This window comes from Castor canadensis, chromosome 2 (assembly GCF_047511655.1).
Source record: "Castor canadensis chromosome 2, mCasCan1.hap1v2, whole genome shotgun sequence".
NCBI classification, from domain to species: Eukaryota; Metazoa; Chordata; class Mammalia; order Rodentia; family Castoridae; genus Castor; species Castor canadensis.
In genome coordinates this window covers 91,362,133-91,381,618 of record NC_133387.1, presented here as the reverse complement: position 1 = coordinate 91,381,618, position 19,486 = coordinate 91,362,133, and the positions used below count along the sequence as shown (strand labels likewise).

The 19,486-nt window shown below is 41.2% G+C and overlaps 1 protein-coding gene across 4 annotated transcripts in view; it reads left to right on the top strand.

Annotated features, from left to right (window-relative positions):
• The window catches only part of Stard3nl (STARD3 N-terminal like), a 60,458-nt gene that overhangs the window by 15,134 nt on the left and 25,838 nt on the right, over positions 1-19,486 (top strand). For 2 of the 4 annotated variants that reach the window (XM_020186861.2, XM_074065275.1), the window contains exon 2: positions 18,192-18,354. The exons of the other annotated variants lie outside the window; for them this stretch is intronic. The gene's annotated coding sequence lies outside the window, so the exon portion shown is untranslated. The remainder of the gene's footprint in view (positions 1-18,191; positions 18,355-19,486) is intronic. 4 annotated transcript variants of the gene reach the window in all.

The following is a 19,486-nucleotide window of genomic DNA, read 5'->3' as shown; positions in this document are numbered from 1 at the left end:
CAAGAAGATATTTTTTGGTTGTGCTCATCACACATTACCACTGCTGAGAGGATGACCTGCCATAGTTTTGGTGTACAAACATATTTGTTTTGGTGGTACTGTTGTTTGAACTCAGGACCTCATGCTTGCTAAGCAGGTACTCTACCATTTGAGCTACTGCATCAGCCTAATCATTGAATTTTCAAGTACTATCAACTGCAGTTCTTAAATCTTACAGAACACATTCACGTTCAGCTTCTCAGTATATATTCCTGGATTGTCTCATAAATTATGGAAACATTGACATATATTAACCATCTTTAAATCTTAATATTTCTGTATCACATGTCAATAGTTCAATAATGTTGTAATGTTGCTTAATTACTTAGAAATCAAGTCACTGTTTTAACAGGTTTGGGTATGGGAAGTAAATGAGTGTCAGAGAAGTGATGTAGACCACCATAACAGAAGTTTTTTCTCCTTTGATTTTTCTAAATTACCAATTTCTAAATTAATCTGAATCATAAGTCAGACTGTTGAAATGTCACATTCTGCTTATGTACATGCAATTACTTTGATTTGCTGATGTTAACAGAAATAATGGAATGAGATAAGACTATAGGAAATAACAGCTTTTATTTTGAGGTATTGAGGTTTGAACTCAGAACTTTGTACTTACTAGAGATGCACCCTGTCACTTGAGTCACACTCCAGCCCTTTTATGCTTTAATTAGTTTTTGAATAGGTTCTTGCATTTCCACTATGCCTCAATTGTTGGTTGGGAAGGAGTCTCACCAACTTTTTCCCAGACCTGGCCTCAAAACATGATTAGGCCTCATAAGTAGCCGGAATTACAGATTATGCCAACACCTCTGACACAGCAAATGACAACTTTTTTAGGAATCTTCTATGTGTATTGGGGTGGGGGGAAGGAAGAATACAAAGCAGCAAAGAGAGAGTGCATATCCATCAGAATAGAACAAAAACATTAATTACATCCTAAATTAATTGTAAACGATACTGAAAAACATGTTTATGAAAATAAACATTCAGAGGAAAATCACGGAAATAATAGACAGAGAATTGCCATAGAGTTAGACTGTAAATTCTTAAAAGTAAGGAGAGGAACAGAGGAAGTGCAGTTGAAATGTAGGCCCCAGTGTAATAAGTTAGCTACATGAATCAAATTACAATATGCCCGAGACTTGGCAGGTGTGATGCTTTGTGACTGAATGATTTTTCTTCAAGGGTCTGAGGACAGTTTGAGCTCTAATATAGGAGTAAAATACAGGAGAAATTTAGCTTTTAAGGGTTTATAGTAAAATTACATTTCGTGTACATTTTCACTAAAGATCTAAACTAACTGAATACTCCAAACAATGGTGTGATGTGATTTCGCCTTTTCATTTAAGGCTCATAACAACAGTGGCAAAAGGTCATTATCAATTATTTTAATGACACTGGCTCAAAATTCACACAGAATGACTCCTGTCTGCATTCACAAAAACTTTCAAAGTCTTTAACCAGTCCCTGTTTATTTGTAGTTATATTAATGGCAGAATAATTTGGATAACCAGAAATCTTATATTGGTTTTCCTTTTAATTTTGCAATGCATATTAAAAATGTCATGTACATAAGAAATTTTTACAAAGGAATGTGTATAAAATCCACATGAGTTCTGTTTTATAGAATGATTTAAGATATTTTTTAAGATGAATAGTTTCTTATTCAAAATAGGAAAGTTAATTCACTCTGCGTTTATAATGGAAATCTGCATTTTTTTGCTACACACACACACACACACACACACACATATATTACATATGGATATGTATGCTATATACTATGTATGTATATTATATATTTTGTGTTCAATTCTATGTATCTACATTGTGTATATGTTTACATGTTGTTTATAGGTAGATATAGATACAGCAGCTCCATCCCAAAACATGCTTATATCCCTGTTTTTCTGAATTAGTCTGAGGAGTAAGTTGCATATATCATGACAGTTACTACTCAGGACTTTAGCGTGTGTCTCCTAAGAATAAGAGGATTTTTCTTATAACCAGAGTGTGAAACTATAATCAATTCCTCAGTTGTCTTTTGTTTTAAATTCAGGATTCTAGGTTTGTACATTGCATCTCATGTTTGTTGCTTTATCCCTTTTTCAGATTGAAGAGTATTCATACAACCTTTTTTTATATTGTTTTGTTTTCACCACTCTTCTCTGAAGAGTCCAGGATAGTTGTCTTATAGAATGCTGTGTATACGGTGTTTGTCCAATTGTTTCTTTGTGACTAAATTCAAATTAATCATTTCTAGTGGGGATAAATCATAATTGAAGCTGTATATTTATTACAACACAATAAAAACCACATCATGTTGCCTCATTACAGTATTAGTGATACTGTTTAATTACTTGTTTCAAGTGATAACTGCCAGATCTTTCCTCTATAAAGGTATACTGTCCCCCAACAAAAATTTTAAGTAATCCAAGAAATAATACTTTTGAGACTGTGAATGTGTTATTCCCCAGTAACTTAAATATTTGTTATTGTCCCTTAGTAATCCTTGCCTAAATCAATCACTAGCTACACTGGAAGTTGCAAACTGTTCATTTTACTAATTTTATTCTTTCTATATTTTTATCTGATCTTTTTTGCATCCTTAGTAATTTTTCCAATATAAATTCTAACATTGCTGTCATTATTCATGTTTATATTCAGGTTGTCCCAAATTAGCCAGTGGGAGATCCTGCAAGACAACCTACACATTTTTTATTTTAGTTTTGTTAGGGCGTTTTATGTCTTCTCTGATAACCCTATACCCATAAAAAGGCTGTAATAGTATTCGCATCCATATTCCTCTAACAGCTCTATATTTTAAAGTTTTATGTTTAGGTCTGTGAACCATCATAAATTAGTTTTTCCATGGTGTGCATTAGGGATTCAGGTTTAGTTTTTAGATTTTTATACAGTTGTTCCAGCACTATTCCTGAAAACAAACTTTGTTTTCACTATTGAGTTTCTTTGACATTTTTGTCAAAAATCAAATGAGTCAGCCATGGTGGTAATCCCAACTGTAATGTTGTGGCAATATAGTCAGAGGAGAAACCAAGTGACACTCAGAGGAGTGGAGAACTCAGATTTTATTTTTACACCAGCAGGCCAAGACATGTACCTATGTCTGAGCCCTGAACAAAGGATTCACAAGATATTGAAAAGGTAGTACAGGGCATCAGGTTACAAAGATGTGCTCAGGTTATGGTGTCCTAACCAGTGAGTTAGATTGTTTAGGTTAATTGGGCTGGTAGTGAGCTAGGGACCTAATGTTGTTTAGATAAGAACAGCAGGGGAGGCCTGCTTAGGAAAGTTTAGTTACAAGTAGAGACAAAGAAAGGCGGGAATGGATGCTTATCTTTGCATGGTGCCTTTCATCTCAGCCCTGAACTTTTGCATGGCTCTCTCACAGTTTTGTCTGAGGTTACAGCTTTTAATTGACAGTTTACCATGTTTTATGCCCCTGTTTCAAGGCTATCTTCCTCTTCATTCCCCCCTCTTGATGCTTTTTCCACTTTTGGACAAGCATCAACACTAGACTTTAGAATTTCTGTAGGGTTCTTGTTGTCCCAAAGGCCTATATTGTGTTACTAAGAGCTGCAACTTTATCGCCTCCATCCGGGAGCTAATAAAGTGAGTTATGGCATTAAGAATGCATGGACCAAATAATCAGTGCCAATAGAAGCATAAAGATAGGGCCAGATAATGGAACGAGCCATGATGCCCAGTTCCAGATATTGCTCCATCTGTTCCAAGAATTTGCTAATTCCTGCCTCCTTTGTGCAACTTGGTCCTGCAATTGCTGAGCCATATTCCTGACTATTCCCGACTGATTTACATAAAAGCAACACTTTTCATTTAAGACAAGGCAAAGCCCTCCTGTTTTGGCAGTGAGTAAATCCAACCCTCTCTGGTTTTGGAGGACCACTGATGCTAGGGAGTCCAGTTGGTCTTGCATAGTCGTTAAGGACTTCGCCACTTGCTCTATGTCATTTGTTAGCTCTGTGGATAACTGATTATAGTATGCAGCTGACGAAGCAATTCCCCCTATGCCTGTTCCTATCCCAGTTGTTATCCCCAGTCCGATGAATAAGGGTATAAATTGGATAGCTCTCTTTGACTCCGTGAGTGAGCTACTAAAGGCACAGGGAGGGTCTGATTATTGGGCACTATGTTTATTTGGGGGGTGAGGAATGCCAGTGTACAGACACCCTTCCAGTTAGCTGGCAGTCACTGATAAGCAAGGGTCCCACAGACAAAAAAGATTCCCGGGCTGCTGCACCATAGCCTGTCAACTGTACATCTAATGGCAGTAGCGGTACAGTTTTGAACTTGAGCGCATTGGTCAGGAGTCAGTTCCCCAAACGAATAGTATCCTTTTGAATTGTAGATACAACTAGGGGCTTTCTGGGATAGCTGTATATTTTTTACTTTGGGTTTTGTACTGATAGAGTTGAGAGGAGTTTCATGCCCACTCTGGTTGAGGAGGCTTACTGGGGTTGCTACATAATGGAGAGGACCTGAGGACATGCAGAGCCAGCAATCACCTGTCAATGGTGGCTTTGTAAAATTAAGGAGGCTGGTGGGTTGCATTTAGCAGGTTGTACAGTTGAGGTTCCAGGTTAAGTTCCCCTATCCCGGGGGGAGGGGGGAGCCTTAACGGGGACCATGGAGGTGGCAGATCAATGTCTTCTATAGGCTCGTATCTGCCTAAGTAATCACCTTTGGGTGGCCCTTCCAGCTTTGAGACTCTCCCCTTAGTAAATTGATGTGGAGTGAGGGTGGAAGGGTGAGGTGCCCAGACATAACAGGGCTTATTTCCTCCCCATCATTTCATCATTCCATTCCTTTAGGGGGTCCCCGTTTTTCTGCCAGCAAACTGTCTGCCCTATAGTGCCTTTGTTCTTGCACAATCCAGTCAGACCTGTCAGCTTTCCTTTATAGTAAACTGTCCCTCCCCTGGTGCATTTAGAGATTGATATGCTGCACACGGGCGACAGATACTGATAAAAGGTGAAGGCATACCTCAGTTTTCCCTGGAAGGAAAGTGGCTTTATGCAGGCTGAGCAGTCATCCTGGCCTCCCATGGACAACCTCAAAATGTAGCAGAGTTAGAAGGCAATAACACATCAAAGACCTCATGCTCGAGGTTGGAATCTAGGCTACAGACAACACCGGACAGCGGTTAGGCTCCCAACTATGAGGAGATAACAGAAAACTAATAGCAATCTCTGGCCTAGGTTCCAATCCTGGGGAGCAGTGACAGCTAGCCCTAGAGCAAACAGTATAGCAACAACGCTAATCAGCAGGATAATGTATGGATACATCTGTGTCCTGGTGGGCGAATCCTCAGGCTTCTGCCATGCGTTGACCAACCAGCTTCGGGATGTGGATGGAACAGGGCTGGAGGTCTCTCGGGCCATGGTGCTCCACTGCGACGTCCTGTGGAGCTTTAATCTGAGGGCATTAGTTGAATCTCGGACTGCCTGCCAGTCGTTGGGGTCCACGGGAGTGGCAACCTTCTTTATCCGGGAGTGATGAATCCAAGAAGTGAAACCTGCAACTTTAACAGCTGTAGGAGTTGCTAGTATGACTAGGTGGGAACTTGTCCGACTGGGTTGGAGCAGTTCATTTTTCCAATCCTTTACCCATACCATGTCCCCTGGTTGGTGGGGATGGGCCCAGTTACCCACAGGGATTAGGGCTCTTTCTAAAACTTCCCGGGAAATGTGATGTAGGGTTGTCCCTAAGGCCTGGAGATGTCGAGACATGTCTAGACTTCCAATTTGCCTGAGGTCCCCCCTGAGCCTGTTTATTATGGGAGGGGGTCAGCTATAGAGAATCTCAAAGGGTGAGTAGCCAGAGGGTCTAGGGGTACAGCATGCTCTAAGCAGGGCTAAAGGTAGCATGTCTATCCAGGGAGATTGTGTCTCTTGGCAGAGTTTAGCTAAGGTAATTTTAAGGGTTTGATTCATGTGCTCTACTTTCCCTGAACTCTGGGGCCTGTACGCTGTATGGAGTTTCCATTTTATTTTTAAAATCTTGGCCAGGCTCTGAACTATTTCTGCCACGAAGGCCGGCCCATTATGTGACCCAATAGAAAGGGCAAGTCTGTATCTGGGGATAATTTCTCTTAAGAGAGCCTTTACTACCTGTTGTACCTTCTCTGTGTGTGTGGGGTAAGCTTCAACCTATCCTGAGTAGGTGCAGACAAGGACCAGAAGGTACCGGTACCCTCGACAGGGCTTGACCTCTGTGAAGTCCACTTCCAAATCCTCAAAAGGCATGGTGCCTGTAGTTTGTATTCCAGGGCTTGGCCTAGGCCCTTGACTCGCATTGTTTCGTGCACATGTGATGCACCTAACACTCACTCGGGCACACAGGGTGGGGAGCTTGGGAATGAAATAGTATCTGTCCAGTAGTTTTTCCAGGGCCATTTTCCCCAAGTGTGTTAGCTCGTGCTTTTGTTTTACCAGAGTGACTGCTATAGCACTGGGAACAAAGAGTCTCTGGTCAGGCAACTTCCACCAGTCCCCTTCCTCTTTTATTCCCTTTTCATCTTTTGCCCATTTTTCTTCCTCCTTGGTGTAATTTGGAGTGGGAGGCAGCTCTGGAGCCAGCAGAAGCTTGGCAGTCTGCTTTGGCATTTTGGGGGAGCTCAGTTCTTCTGCTGCCCTTTTTGCCGCTTGATCCACCAGGCGATTTCCTCTACTAACACAGTCTATGCCCCTTTGGTAGCCTCTGCAGTGCATGACAGTCACTCAAGACGGTTCCCAGACTGCTTCTAGCAGTTGGAGAATTTCTTCTTTGTTTTTAATCTCCTTTCCCCCTGCTGTCAGCAATCCTCTCTCTTTGTATATTGCTCCATGCGCGTGCAGGATGGCAAAGGCATACTTAGAGTCTGTATAGATGTTTACCCTCTTTCCCTTTGCATACCGTAGTGCCTGAACCAACGCCCAAAGTTCTGCTCGTTGTGCAGACCAGCCTTGTGGTAGGGCTTCAGCCTGTATAACGTCAGCAGTGGTGACTGCGAATCCAGCCTTTCATCATCCATTCTGGACAAAACTGCTTCCATCTGTGAAAAGTTCAAGCTCTGGATCTGAGAGGGGAATATCCATCAGATCTGGCCTGCTAGAATACACTTTGTCTATCACCTCTTCACAATCGTGATATGGAAGCCCTTCTTCTGTTGGCAGGAAAGTGACAGGATTTAAAGTTCATATAGTCTCAAGTCTGACTCGTGGATTTTCACATAGTAATCCTTGGTAGTGGGCCATTCTGGAGCTGGTCAGCCATTTATGGCCCTGTCCATTCATTAGAGCTATATCTGCCTGGAACTTTGACATTAAAGTCCTGTTCCAGGGTGAGCTTGTCAGCTCCCTGATTAGAGTTACTGTGGCCGCCAGGGCCCAGAGACATGGGGGCTACCCAGAGGCTACTGGGTCCAAGCGCTTTGACAGGTAACCCACTGGACATTGCCAGGGCCCCACCATTTGGGTGAGGACCCCCAGAGTTGTGTGATTTTTCTCACAGACGAAGAGATTGAAAGGTCGTTTTATGTCTGGCAGCCCTAGTGTGGGGGTGCTGGTTAACAGCCTTTTTATTTCCTGGAAAGCCTTTTCTTGTTCGAGTCCTCAGTTTAGAGGGTCTTTTCCTGAGCCTGCTGTGGCCTCATAAAGTGGTTTGGCCAAGCTTGAATATTCAGGTATCCATATGTGACAGAATCCTGCCGCTCCCAGGAATTCTTGGACCTCCTTCTTAGTCTTTGGCTGAGGGATGGAGCAGACAACCCATTTCCTCTCTGGACCCAGGGTGCGCTGTCCCTCTGAGATGGCGAATCCAAGGTGTTGGACCTCTCATTGGCAAATTTGGGCCTTTTTCCAGGAGACTTTGTAGCCTCCCTCGGAGAGTCGGGCTAGCAATGCCTTTGTCACTTCCTAGCACGTCTCCTCATGGCTTGCTAGGAGCAGATCGTCCACATACTGAAGCAAAGTACAGCTTGGATTTTCTTCCGGGAACATTGACAGATCTGCTGCTAGGGCTTCCCTGAACTGGGGAGGGGAGTTCTTGAAGCCCTGGGGAATTCTAGTCCAAGTCATTTGTGTTTTCCTTCCAGTATGGGGGTCTTCCCATTCAAAAACAAACAAAGGCTGGCTAACTGGTGCCAGGCGAAGACAGAAAAAAGCATCTTTTAGGTCTAGGCAAGTGAACCAGCTTGCTTGTGGTGGTAGAAGACTCAGGAGAGTGTAGGGATTAGGGACTACTGAGTGCAATGTGATAACGGCGTTGTTGACTGCCCGCAGGTCTTGGACAGGCCGGTAATCTTCTCCCCCTGCCTTCTTAACGAGCAACAGTAGGGTGTTTCATGGCGATTGGCAGTCGATTAATATCCCTGCATCCTGCAGCCGCTGTAGGTGGGTCTGAATTCCTAGGCGTGCTTCCTGTGGCACTGGACACTGCCTTTGTCTGACAGGGAGAGCCCCAGGCTTGAGTTCTACCATTACAGGCACATGATTGCTAGCCAGGCCTGGGCCCCGTTCTCAGCCCTGACATCAGGAAACTCCTCCACCAGGCAGATGGGCTTCACCAGGGCCCCCTTTTCCTGGTGGTAGAGTTGCCATTCGTCTCCCATAGGCATGGTCACTGCCATGATGAGGGCGTTTGGTCCCCTCATGGTAAGGTTTACAGGCCTCCCTGGTTGAAGGTGATTTGGGCTCCGAGCTTTGTTAGTAAGTCCCTTCCCAGCAGAGGAATTGGGCATTCTGGCAAATACAGGAACTCATGAGTCACCTCATGCCCTCCGAGTTGGCATGTCCAGGGTCGGCTGGGCAGTTTGGGTGCCAGTGGCTCTGATTATTGTTGCTCTCTGCTGGGGCTACTGGCTTAGTGACCATGGAATGCTCCACACCTGAGTCCACCATGAAAATCATTGGTTGGCCCCCCCCCCACTTTCATTTCAACCGTGGGCTGTCGGCGGCCTTGTATTAAGGAGCCCGGTCTTTCCTAGTGTGATCCAATTCCTGCTAGGCCAATGAGATCTTGGGCCTCCAGTTCAGGCTGCCATCCTGTCTTCTTTCCTGGAGCAATTCTGCTGGACTCCAATGTTGTCCTCTTGTGGCGGGGACGTTCATTTTTCCAGTGTCCAGTCTCCTTGCACTAGGCACATTGGTCTCGCCGGAGTGGGGTTCTCCCATTGGGTCTCCCCTTCCGTGGTGGAGCTGACTGCTGAGTTGGGTCTGGCTCCCCCAGTGCTGCAGCCAACAAGGACACCTTGGCTTTCATTCTTTTATCAGCTTCCCATTTGTCTTCATTTTCTCGGTTTACGAAGACTTTGTTTGCCACTTCTAACAGCTGAGTGGCATTCATCCCAGCGAAACCTTCAAGTTTTTGAAGTTTTCTGCGAATGTCAGCATATGATTGAGTCACAAATGCCGTATTGACCAATTGTTGGTTTTCTGCCACTTCTGGGTTGAAGGGAGTGTATATATTTGGAAGGCCTCACAGAGTCTGTCTTAAAAATCAGTTGGGATTTCCTCTGGCTTCTGGATAACTGCTGCAATTTTGGACATGTTGGTAGGTATCTGAGCTCCCGCCCTAAGCCTGTGTAGGAGGGCGGTGCAATATTGAGTAAGGTCTCCTCATCCCTCTACTGTACTGAAGTCCCAAGTGGGTCGAGCATCAGGGACTGACTCTTTTGCCCATGCTTCTGCATCTAGGGTTCCTGCTGGGGCTTGCCCTTGGAGCCACTGGTGAGCCTGTCAGAATTTGCTGCCACTCTTCCATATTGAAAAATGTCAGGAGAATCTGCCAGCAATCATCCCAAGTGGGTTGATGGGTCTGGAATATGGATTCTAGGAGATTGACCATACCTGAGGTTTTTCTGAATATGACAGTGTATGATTCCTCCAATTTAGGTCAGTCGAACTGAAGGGCTGGTAATAAAGGATTGAATGTCCAAGCTGGACCGTGCCATCAGCATCACAACCTGCTGGGGCCCTTGCATCTCACGGAGAGGCATCTGCAAGGCCCTGGCTTGAGAGGCTGGTGCCTGAGACCAGCGAAGGTGGCGGCTCAGGGGCTGTGGACTTAGACTCCAAGCTGGGGACGGGTGTGGGACATCATTGGGACTAGGAGGCTGCTGGCGGGGCAGAGAAGGGCTCACTGAGGGTGGCGGGCTGTCTGGGAAAGGTGGCATTGGCTGCTGTGATGGTGGAGGTGCACTGGGAATGTATGGCGGGGGCACTGGCAGCTCATCTTCTGGATCCCCTTGCAGAACAGGTTTGGTCAGATTCTGGTCTTTAGGCTTTATTGTCTGGGCAATGAAAACTCTGCTGTGTCCCTTTTTAGTAGCACAGAATTGGACGCCAGAGGGCATGGTCTGAGCCACCTGGAGCCAGGAGTCAATATATGGAAACTGGTCAGGGTACCCAGGGTTTCCTGTTATGATCTGATAAATGGCTCTGACCATGGGCAAATCTGGAGTGCCTTCAGGGGGCCAGTTGACCCCAGAAGTGGGCCATTCTGACTCGCACAGTGTGCGCAGCCTTCCAGGAGACATTTTAATCCCATAATCCCCTGCGAATTCCTTCTTAAAATGTTTAAGCATACACTCCAGGACTGTGGGTTTTGAGGAACTTCCACCCATGGCGATTAGAAGCATCCCCTAATTCCATCCTATGTATTCCCCCCTGTGTCGGTGGCGCAAAGACAAACAAGGGTGAGTGCCCCTTCAGGAGAAGAGGCCAATCAGATGTCTGTCTGGCTGTGTCCCGAAGGAACTTCGGTGCCTCTTAGCGTTGATGGCAGGGTCAGCCTTGTGACTCTGCATCGGGGATGCCCCCGACGCCACCCTGAGCCATATGAGGTTCACCATGGTACCGCAGAACAGACCCACTCAGACCCTGCAGCTTTTCAGCCGTGGGGCCACAAACTCGAGCCAGAAGTGAGGATGAATCAGGCCGCTCACACACACACTCACTACGAAGTTATTACAGTTTTCCTCCCCCTCTTGGAGGATTCCCTGACCTGTGGAACTCCTCTCGGAGGTTCCTGGGAGTGGATCAAGCTCCCCTTCCGTCCAGTGGGACGGGACCTGATTTTGGACTGACTTCCTGGGGATGGTGTTTATCCAGTCTGGATGAGACTGCCAGATGAGTTCATCCACTTCTCCTTGGGGTCCAAGCCTGGTCGAGACTGCTCAGAGAGTTGGGGCACCAGGCAAAGGAGGACCCAGAATACCATCGGGTGGCGCACCACCTCCTTCAGTCCCGTGTCCCTCCCTACTCCAATGCAGCCCAGCCGCCATCTGGTGGCACAAGAGGCCAGTTGGTTGGAATCTCACTGGGGCCTCCAAGATGTTTTGGCAATATAGTCAGAGGAGAAACCAAGTAACACTGGGAGGAGTGGAAAACTCAGATTTTATTTTTTTATCAGTGGGCCCAGACATGTACCTGTGTCTGAGCCCTGAACAAAGGATTCACAAGATATTGAAAAGGTAGTGCAGTGCATCAGGTTACAAAGATGTGCTCAGGTTATGGTGTCCTAACCAGTGAGTTAGATTGTTTAGGTTAATTGGGCTGGCAGTGAGCTAGGGACCTAATGTTGTTTAGATAAGAACAGCAGGGGAGGCCTGCTTAGGAAAGTTTAGTTACAAGTAGAGACAAAGAAAGGCGGGAATGGATGCTTATCTTTGCATGGTGCCTTTCATCTCAGCCCTGAACTTTTGCTTGGCTCTCTCACAGTTCTGTCCAAGGTTACAGCTTTTAATTGACAGTTTACCGTGTTTTATGCCCCTGTTTCAAGGCTATCTTCCTCTTCAGTAATCTGAACACTCTGGAGGCAAAGACAGGACAAGTGTGAGTTCAGTGTTAGCCTGGGCTACAGAACAAGACCAAAAGAAGAAAAGAATAGGAAAAAATGACCATATATATGCAGACCTTTTTCTGAATTCCACTATGTCCCATCAATCCATTTGTTGATCCTTGAGTTAGTACCACACTGTTTGGATTACAGTTTTATAGAAACTCTTTTCAGTAGAATCTTCCAGAATCATTCTTTTTTAAGATTGCTTTCTGTTTCTTTGATGTCTTGTTATGCGAGGAAAGTAAACTTTTGTTGGTGAATTTAGTTTCAGTTACATATTTTGTAAATTTGCAGCCCAAAGCATCCTAAATAAATGTAACTTCAAATTGTATTTTATCATGATTGGTAAATGAGGCCTAAAAATATTTATGTCTTGAATTGGTCATTTTCTTTGTGACTTAAATATTTCTGTATATGTTCCATGAACTCTGAAAAATACATTCATTCTACATTTTTGTATATAAGTTTCTAAATGATGAGTCTGTTAAACCAGGTATTATAATAATAAAATGCTCCAAATTCTTACATAATTTCAAAAAAAAGATTGCTTTGAATTTCCTCATTTCTTTGTATTTCTATATGCATTTTAGAATTAGCTTTTCAGTTTGTATGAAAATGCATATGAGTTTATGATTGGGATTGAATTGAATCTGTAGATGCATTTGGGAAGAACTGTTGTCTTAACACTATGAATTCTTCCAATTCATTAACATACTATATCTCTCCGTTGGTTTTCATCTTCACTTTCTCTCAGCAATGTTTTGTGGCTCTCAGTGTTGACATTTTGCATACTTTTCACAAAATTTCTTCCTTAGTGTTTTGGTTTTGATGCTGTTTCAAATACTCTTCCCAGTTTATCTCCTCCACCCTTTTTCATGTCAGTTTCTTTCTACTTCCACCCCTGAGAATGAAGGAACTGGTAAACAGGTAAATTATAAAATCCTAAGTGAGCCCTTGTTCAATTTTCTTTAAAATAGGAGAGCTGAAATAATCTTGATGCATTATGTTGTAATGTCGTTGTGGAGGTCTGAGTGCACTGTTCTGTTAAAGGGGCAGAGAGGGTGTAAAAGAGTGAAAATAAAGCAGAAGCTTCCTAAAGAAAGTGACCTTTGATTTTAGGCTTATTATGTGCTGAGCCAGAGCCATAGAGATAAGGAGAGAAGCACTCCAGGTAGAAAGAAAAGCACTGGCAGTCTGAGAGAACATGATGACTTCAGGGAACTGCTTGTGCTGTGTAGCATGGTGAAGTGGTTCGGGAGAAGTGGCAGAAGCAGATCCTGGGTTAGGTTAGGCAAGGTGAAAGGATTTGAGCTGTAGTTAAAATTGTTAAATAAGTGATCTCATAAATTCAGTTTGCTTCTCTAAAAGATTTCTGGTGTCGGCTTCATGGTACTTTTTTAAAAAAAAATTGAACTAATGCTTAGTATTTGGGAAATGTCCTCTTATAGTAAATAAAAAAATTGGCCCTGTATTTCACACAGGTAGCCCTTGAAGATAAGAAGCACACACTCCTCTTCTGTTTGCTTCTTATTACTTGTCTCCCAATGCAGACTGTCAGTTGCCAGTTTTCTTTCAGCTCACATTGTTTTTCTTGTATCATTGATGTAGTTCTCTGTGCCTTTTTGAAAATTTGGAGATTGTGAGACTTGGAGACCCACGTTTTAAGAAAAGTAGGAAACATATCAGTGGAGATGAAGAGTTGTCTCACAAATAAAAACCAGTCAAAATTTACATAATTGCTTAGCCAGGTGAATTTTAAGTTGTGTTTATGAGTAAACAGAAGTATCTGTTCTCCTGTTAGGTTTAATTTTTATTTACATGAGTTTTGAATTGTGTGGTATTTTAGTAGTACATTCTAATGTGTTGATTCCACCTATAGAAACTGTGTTCTGTTGCTTAAATGACATAATGAATCTTAAGTAGTTAGCATTGTGATTGACCCAGTGAATCTCAGTGCAAAGAAGCTATTCATTTTGTTACAATGTATTTGTGATATATAATGCTATATATAATGTTATGTTAATATGTGGTGTTACTTTATACTGTTCTTTTGTTGTGATGAATATTGTGATCTTTTGTTCTTTATGTTGTTAATTGGATAATGTTAGTATTATGTATGCTATCTTTATTTAATGCTAAGGTAGCTTGCTGTTCCTTTTAATGTTCTGAATTTGAATATAGGATTTTGCATATCTTTTATTTTAAATTTTGAAATATTTATAAAACTGTGATCCCTTTGTCAAGTAATTCTTTGTCAACTTTCTTCTCAGTTTTCTTTTTTTGAGGATGGCCATTCTGTTTAGGACATCTGCTACTTAATGTGATTTATATATTTTGAGAGTATCGACTTTATGGACTTCAAATATAATTAGTGGTAAAATATTATTTATTCTTTGAAAATAATCTTTTCTGTGGTAATCCTTGTTTTTTTAAAAACTAGTACCTCCCCACATTGGGTTAATATTTGCCATTTTAAATGATTGATTTGGGAGTTTATTTATGTATTAATTTTTTTATGGAAATCTTCATCCGTGCACAAAAGTAGAGATTTAAATTTTATGAATCACATTTTACCCACTCCTTAACTTGCAACAGTTAATCATCTTTCTTCTTTTGGATTTATTGATTCTACTCTTTTTCTTTTTTTTTTTAATAGTTTTTCAGACTTTATTCTTTAAGTACCTAAAATTTGAATTTAATCTTTTTGTTGTTGTATTTGTGGTGCTGAGAATCTAATCTAGAGTTTAACCTAGAGTGCTAGGAAAGCACTCTAACCCTGAGCTACACCTTCAGTCCAAATTTTATTCATTTTAAAGGAGTGATAATACCCCTAACTCTGGCAAATTCTACGCTTTTATTGTCATTGTTTTCTAATCATTTGTGTTATTTTAAAAATATTTTTATCCCATTAAGTATTTTAGAAAATACTGCTGTATTATGAATTTCTATCTGATGCACAGTTTGTTCTCTATTCAGTTTCTTATTGTAAGACTTGGTAGTCTTGTTTTGCAAACACAGCTTCTCATCACAATAGTTTATAACCTGTATCTATAAGGTTAAAAAATTATCTTTAGAAATTATAGTATTAAACTCTGTATCTACATTCAGATTTCTAAAATATAAAATAGATTAAAAATAAATTGTCAAGAGTTCCCATTGTTTCATAATCTATCATTTACTTAGTATTTTTCTTCTCTTAGTTTTTGAACTAGTTTTTGTATCTCTTTTTTTCTGGTTAGCAAATATAGATACTGAGTGGTGAATATCAAAACTAACTTCAGATTTATTGTACTTCTTAATTTTTAGAAATCTAAATGTTAGCCATAATTGCTTAGTTAAAAGATACTTGTCAGAGTTTTCAGAGCTTAATTGTGCATTTTGAGTTTTTATAAACTTACTAAAAACCTTTACCTGAATACATAACTCCCCTGCCTTTTATTTGGTATGCTTTAGCAACCATACAAGTATTTGCAGGTCAGATTTAGAATAAGTAAATGTTTCATTACATTTGCATAGTCAAGTTCAGTGAGTATAGCTATGGCTTGAATCTGTTATCTGTGTTCTATTGAATAATTCTAGTTAAGGGAAACTATTGATAAATTACATGTGAATTTATAAGGAGATATTAGAGTGATGATACAAGTGCTCTGTAATTCTCTTTGGAATATTGCCACTTGCATTATCATATACAGAATGTGCTAGCTAGCACTTTATGGTAGCTAGCTAACCATCACAAAGATAGCATCTGAGTAATATCTCTAGAAGTTTGCAGAGAGCAGTTTTGTACCTGATGATGCCATTAAGGGTCATCAGGACACATCTAAACATCCACTTCCCAAAAACTTCTCAGTGTCATCATATTAGTGACTATTAGGATTTGAGTCCAGCTCTTGTTACTGAAAACCCTGACGTTGCAATGACTATTACCAGAGCCCTGTTGAGAGTGGCTCTGTTGAAGTGGGTAGACATGTCCCAGAATCTGCAGGGAACACCTTAATTGCCGTGCATACTGGATATTTATTTCACCCTGACCAGCCTATTTCTTTCCTACATGCAATACTGATTTTTCATAAGAAGTAGAGAATTAGAAAAAGATTGTGGTGGACATAGAGGGAACTATTGAAACCAGTTATTGTCAGTATGTTAATCATAGTAATAACCTATTCACTGGGATGGAGATTCTTAAAATCTGATGGGCACGGTGCACTTGCAGAGTGCCAGGTTTGTGCATAGCCACCCTTTGCTGTGGCACTTCTTTCTGAGTTTTCCTGACTGGTCCACCTGTTTCTGGTGGTCACATCTCCTATTTTCTTTAGTCTTGAGCTTATCAGCATGTCTTCATAGCCTGGCTCATGAGCCATTTGTTTCTTTAAGGACATGGTACATATTGTGTGTGGAATTTGATAGCTTAACTCTCAGAGGCAAGATGACTTTGTTTTAGTCTCCCTTCTTGTGGTCCTATGATATAGGCAAATCTGTAAATGGCCATGTTAGTTTCATATATAACCCTTTTTTTTTCTTTTAAAGATTTCATTTTCAGCACATTAATAGTGATTTGCTGGCAAAATTTGACTCCTGAACTCAGAAAATATTTTTTACTTGAAATAATGCCAATTGGTAAGTTAAAAAAAATGCTTTGTAGAATTTCTCCCATGTTACTTTTAATTGACTGATTCCCACTCCCATCGCAACTTCTCTATATAATAACTTCTTATTACTCTAACTACTAATGTGGGTGTGATGTATAGGAGTTTTAAAATTGAATCTAATAGTCCAGATTCTAGAAGTGTATTTTCCTAGATGTATTTAATTTGGGGTCATTTACAGCATAAAGGAAAACAAGGCTATGGTGAAATGTCAACACACTAGTAGGCAGTTTATCAATGAAAGAATTGTTTGATGTTGACTTTGTTCAACTTCCTGTAGTGTTTCCTAGAGTTCTTCAGCTCAGGAAGCTGAGTGTTACAGAAATGCATCAACTCTAACCTTTCCACTGCCAGCCTTTCTTTCCTCAGTAGTCACTTATTAATGACTTTCTGTAAAGTCATCAGCTCTTTGCTTTCCAGGGTAAAGGGACATATCTCATGCCATCACTTACATGAAGAAGTACAGGACAGTGAACCATACTTTTTCTTCCAAATATCTTATCAACAAACTATTTTTTGTGTGTTTTCAAAGTAAAGGCAACCTCATTTAAACAAATATGAAGGTAACTTTTTTCCTGAAAGTGGGAATAATTGGTTGAATTTGACATACCAGTTTTCTAGGTCTTCTTAGGCATGGCATAGTGATCCTCATCATGGAATATGAAGTTGCCTTTTCCTTGCTGTGTTCTTTTAGTACTCTGGATTAGCTTCCTCCATACATCCCTGTGTTCTTGGTGTGCTTATTTATTTATTTAAAAAGCTGTGTTTTTTGGCTATCATTCTAACAAGGTATATTTGCAATTGTTAGTTATTCCTTTCCTGTTTCCATTCCCTACTTCTAGCTGCTTTATCTTAGCACATGAGGGCTCAAAGCAGACTTTTTGCCATTATAAATCAAGTTTCATAACATATGATGCACCTTCCAAGAGAATAGTGAGCTTAGGCTACTTCCTGCCTTTAGACAGGAAGCCACAGGGGTAGAATGGGCCTTGCTGAGACAGTCCATGTCTTGAGGGATTCTCAAGTCTGATGACTGCATACTTGTGGTTATTTGAACACCTTCGATCTATTTCCTGGGTTATTCTACAAATCTAGGGTGAGGCAGGATGATATTTTAATCCTAACATATCATGAAATATACCTATGGTGGATATATCCTTATAGTCCAGGTTGGCTGGAACTGCTTTGCCTGTAACACAAAAGGGTCAGGATAGATCAGAGAGGCAATAAATGTGGCCAGGCTAAGTCAAGGCCAAGTGGAGAATGTAAGCCCACCTAAAGTGATCAGCTGTTTGGCTTTATTATCATGGTGAGAGAATGCAGGCCTGGTGATATTTTATATTTTTTGGCTTTTCAGAAGAAGCTGGAAATCTGAAGAAATTAATGATTTAAAATGTTAGTAATTAATTGAATTACAAGACCAAGCAAATCCCATCTGTAAGCCAAATCTACTCTATAGGTATTTCTACAATACTTTCAATGTCTGTTTTTCTGACATTCTTTTGTAGTTATTGGTATCCTGGTTGCTGTCTGAAGTAGTTCACAGAAGCCTGGGTGGTTGGGTCAAGAAACTGTTTGGTTCCTCTTAGGAAGGTATGAGAGATATGGGACTGAGCTCTGGGTATTGTTACTTCTGTGCAGAGGCAGACAGAGCTGAAGTTCGCCTAAGCTTTGCACCCAGCACGTGGACACATGCAGTAAAAGGATCCCAAAGATGCAAGCTATTTCCTGGAAGCAGAAAGGATCTCAGTTTGTTTGTTTTTCTCATGTGGGAAAGATGTGGTTGAGTAACCTACTGGTACAGGTATGTAGTTTTTTCCAGTTCCAGCCAGTTCCACTTATGTGCAATTAAGGAAAAAGAACACATTGAAGAAAGATGTGTTTATTCAGTGAATGCTGCTGAAGTGGCCGTGAATGAGCCAACATTAGACAAAACCACCTGTGCCTAAGGTGTGTTGTGTCAGTAACACACCTGTGGAAAAATTAAAATTAATTCCCAGTTTTTGCTAACTACAGAATCGGCATTCATTGAGAAAACTTAATATTCATCAAATAGCTTATTGGTTTTCTCTTATATTACTGTACTGACTCCCAAGTTTAGGTCTTTGAAAAGAAGCAGATAGAAGTAGTAGTCCTTTCTAGAAAAAAAGAAGATAGGAAAGTAAACATTTTAAGCTTTATAGATCATATGGTCTCTGTTGCATCTGTTCAGTCCTGCTCTCTTGGTGTGAAAGCATTTGTAAGACACATCACAGGAAAGGATGTGATAGAGTTCTGATAGAACTGTACGCTCAAAAATAAGTAGCGAGCCACATTTCATCTGCAATCTGTAGGTTACTGACTTCTGGTTTAGAACATTGATAATTTTGCTACATTAGAGTAGTAATCACCAAATTCTCACATATTCCTTCCTCCTCTTTAATGTAGTATACGTCCCAGTTCCACAGTCTTTCCGCTTGACCTTGGGACACTCTGGTCAAATTAATGTGAGCAAACATGTACAGAGATTTGAAGGGTTTATATGATCTAGTTTCTCTGTTTGCTGTTGCCATCTCCTATGACAAGAACATGTCCCAGATCTTCTTAGTCCAAGGAGGATGGCAGACAGGGCAGGCTTGTCTGCCATCCAACATAGTTTGAAGTCAAGCTTTGCTGCCAAGAGCCTGAAATGGAGTTATTTATCCAATCCCAGTCTAGAGCAGGTGAACATCAGGCCACTTACAGACCTGTGAGCTTGAGAATAAATGTAGGTTGCTTTTAAGTTTTGGGTAGTTTGTTAATGCAACATAATGGTAGCAATTGCTGACTGGTACAGAGGAAGATAGTTACCCTTTGCCATTCAACAAGTAGGATATCAATCTCTTTCAAAAACCAAAATAACAAAAGAGGTTTTTCATCTTCTCACCCAAATGTTTTTCTTTGTTTTGTATTTATCC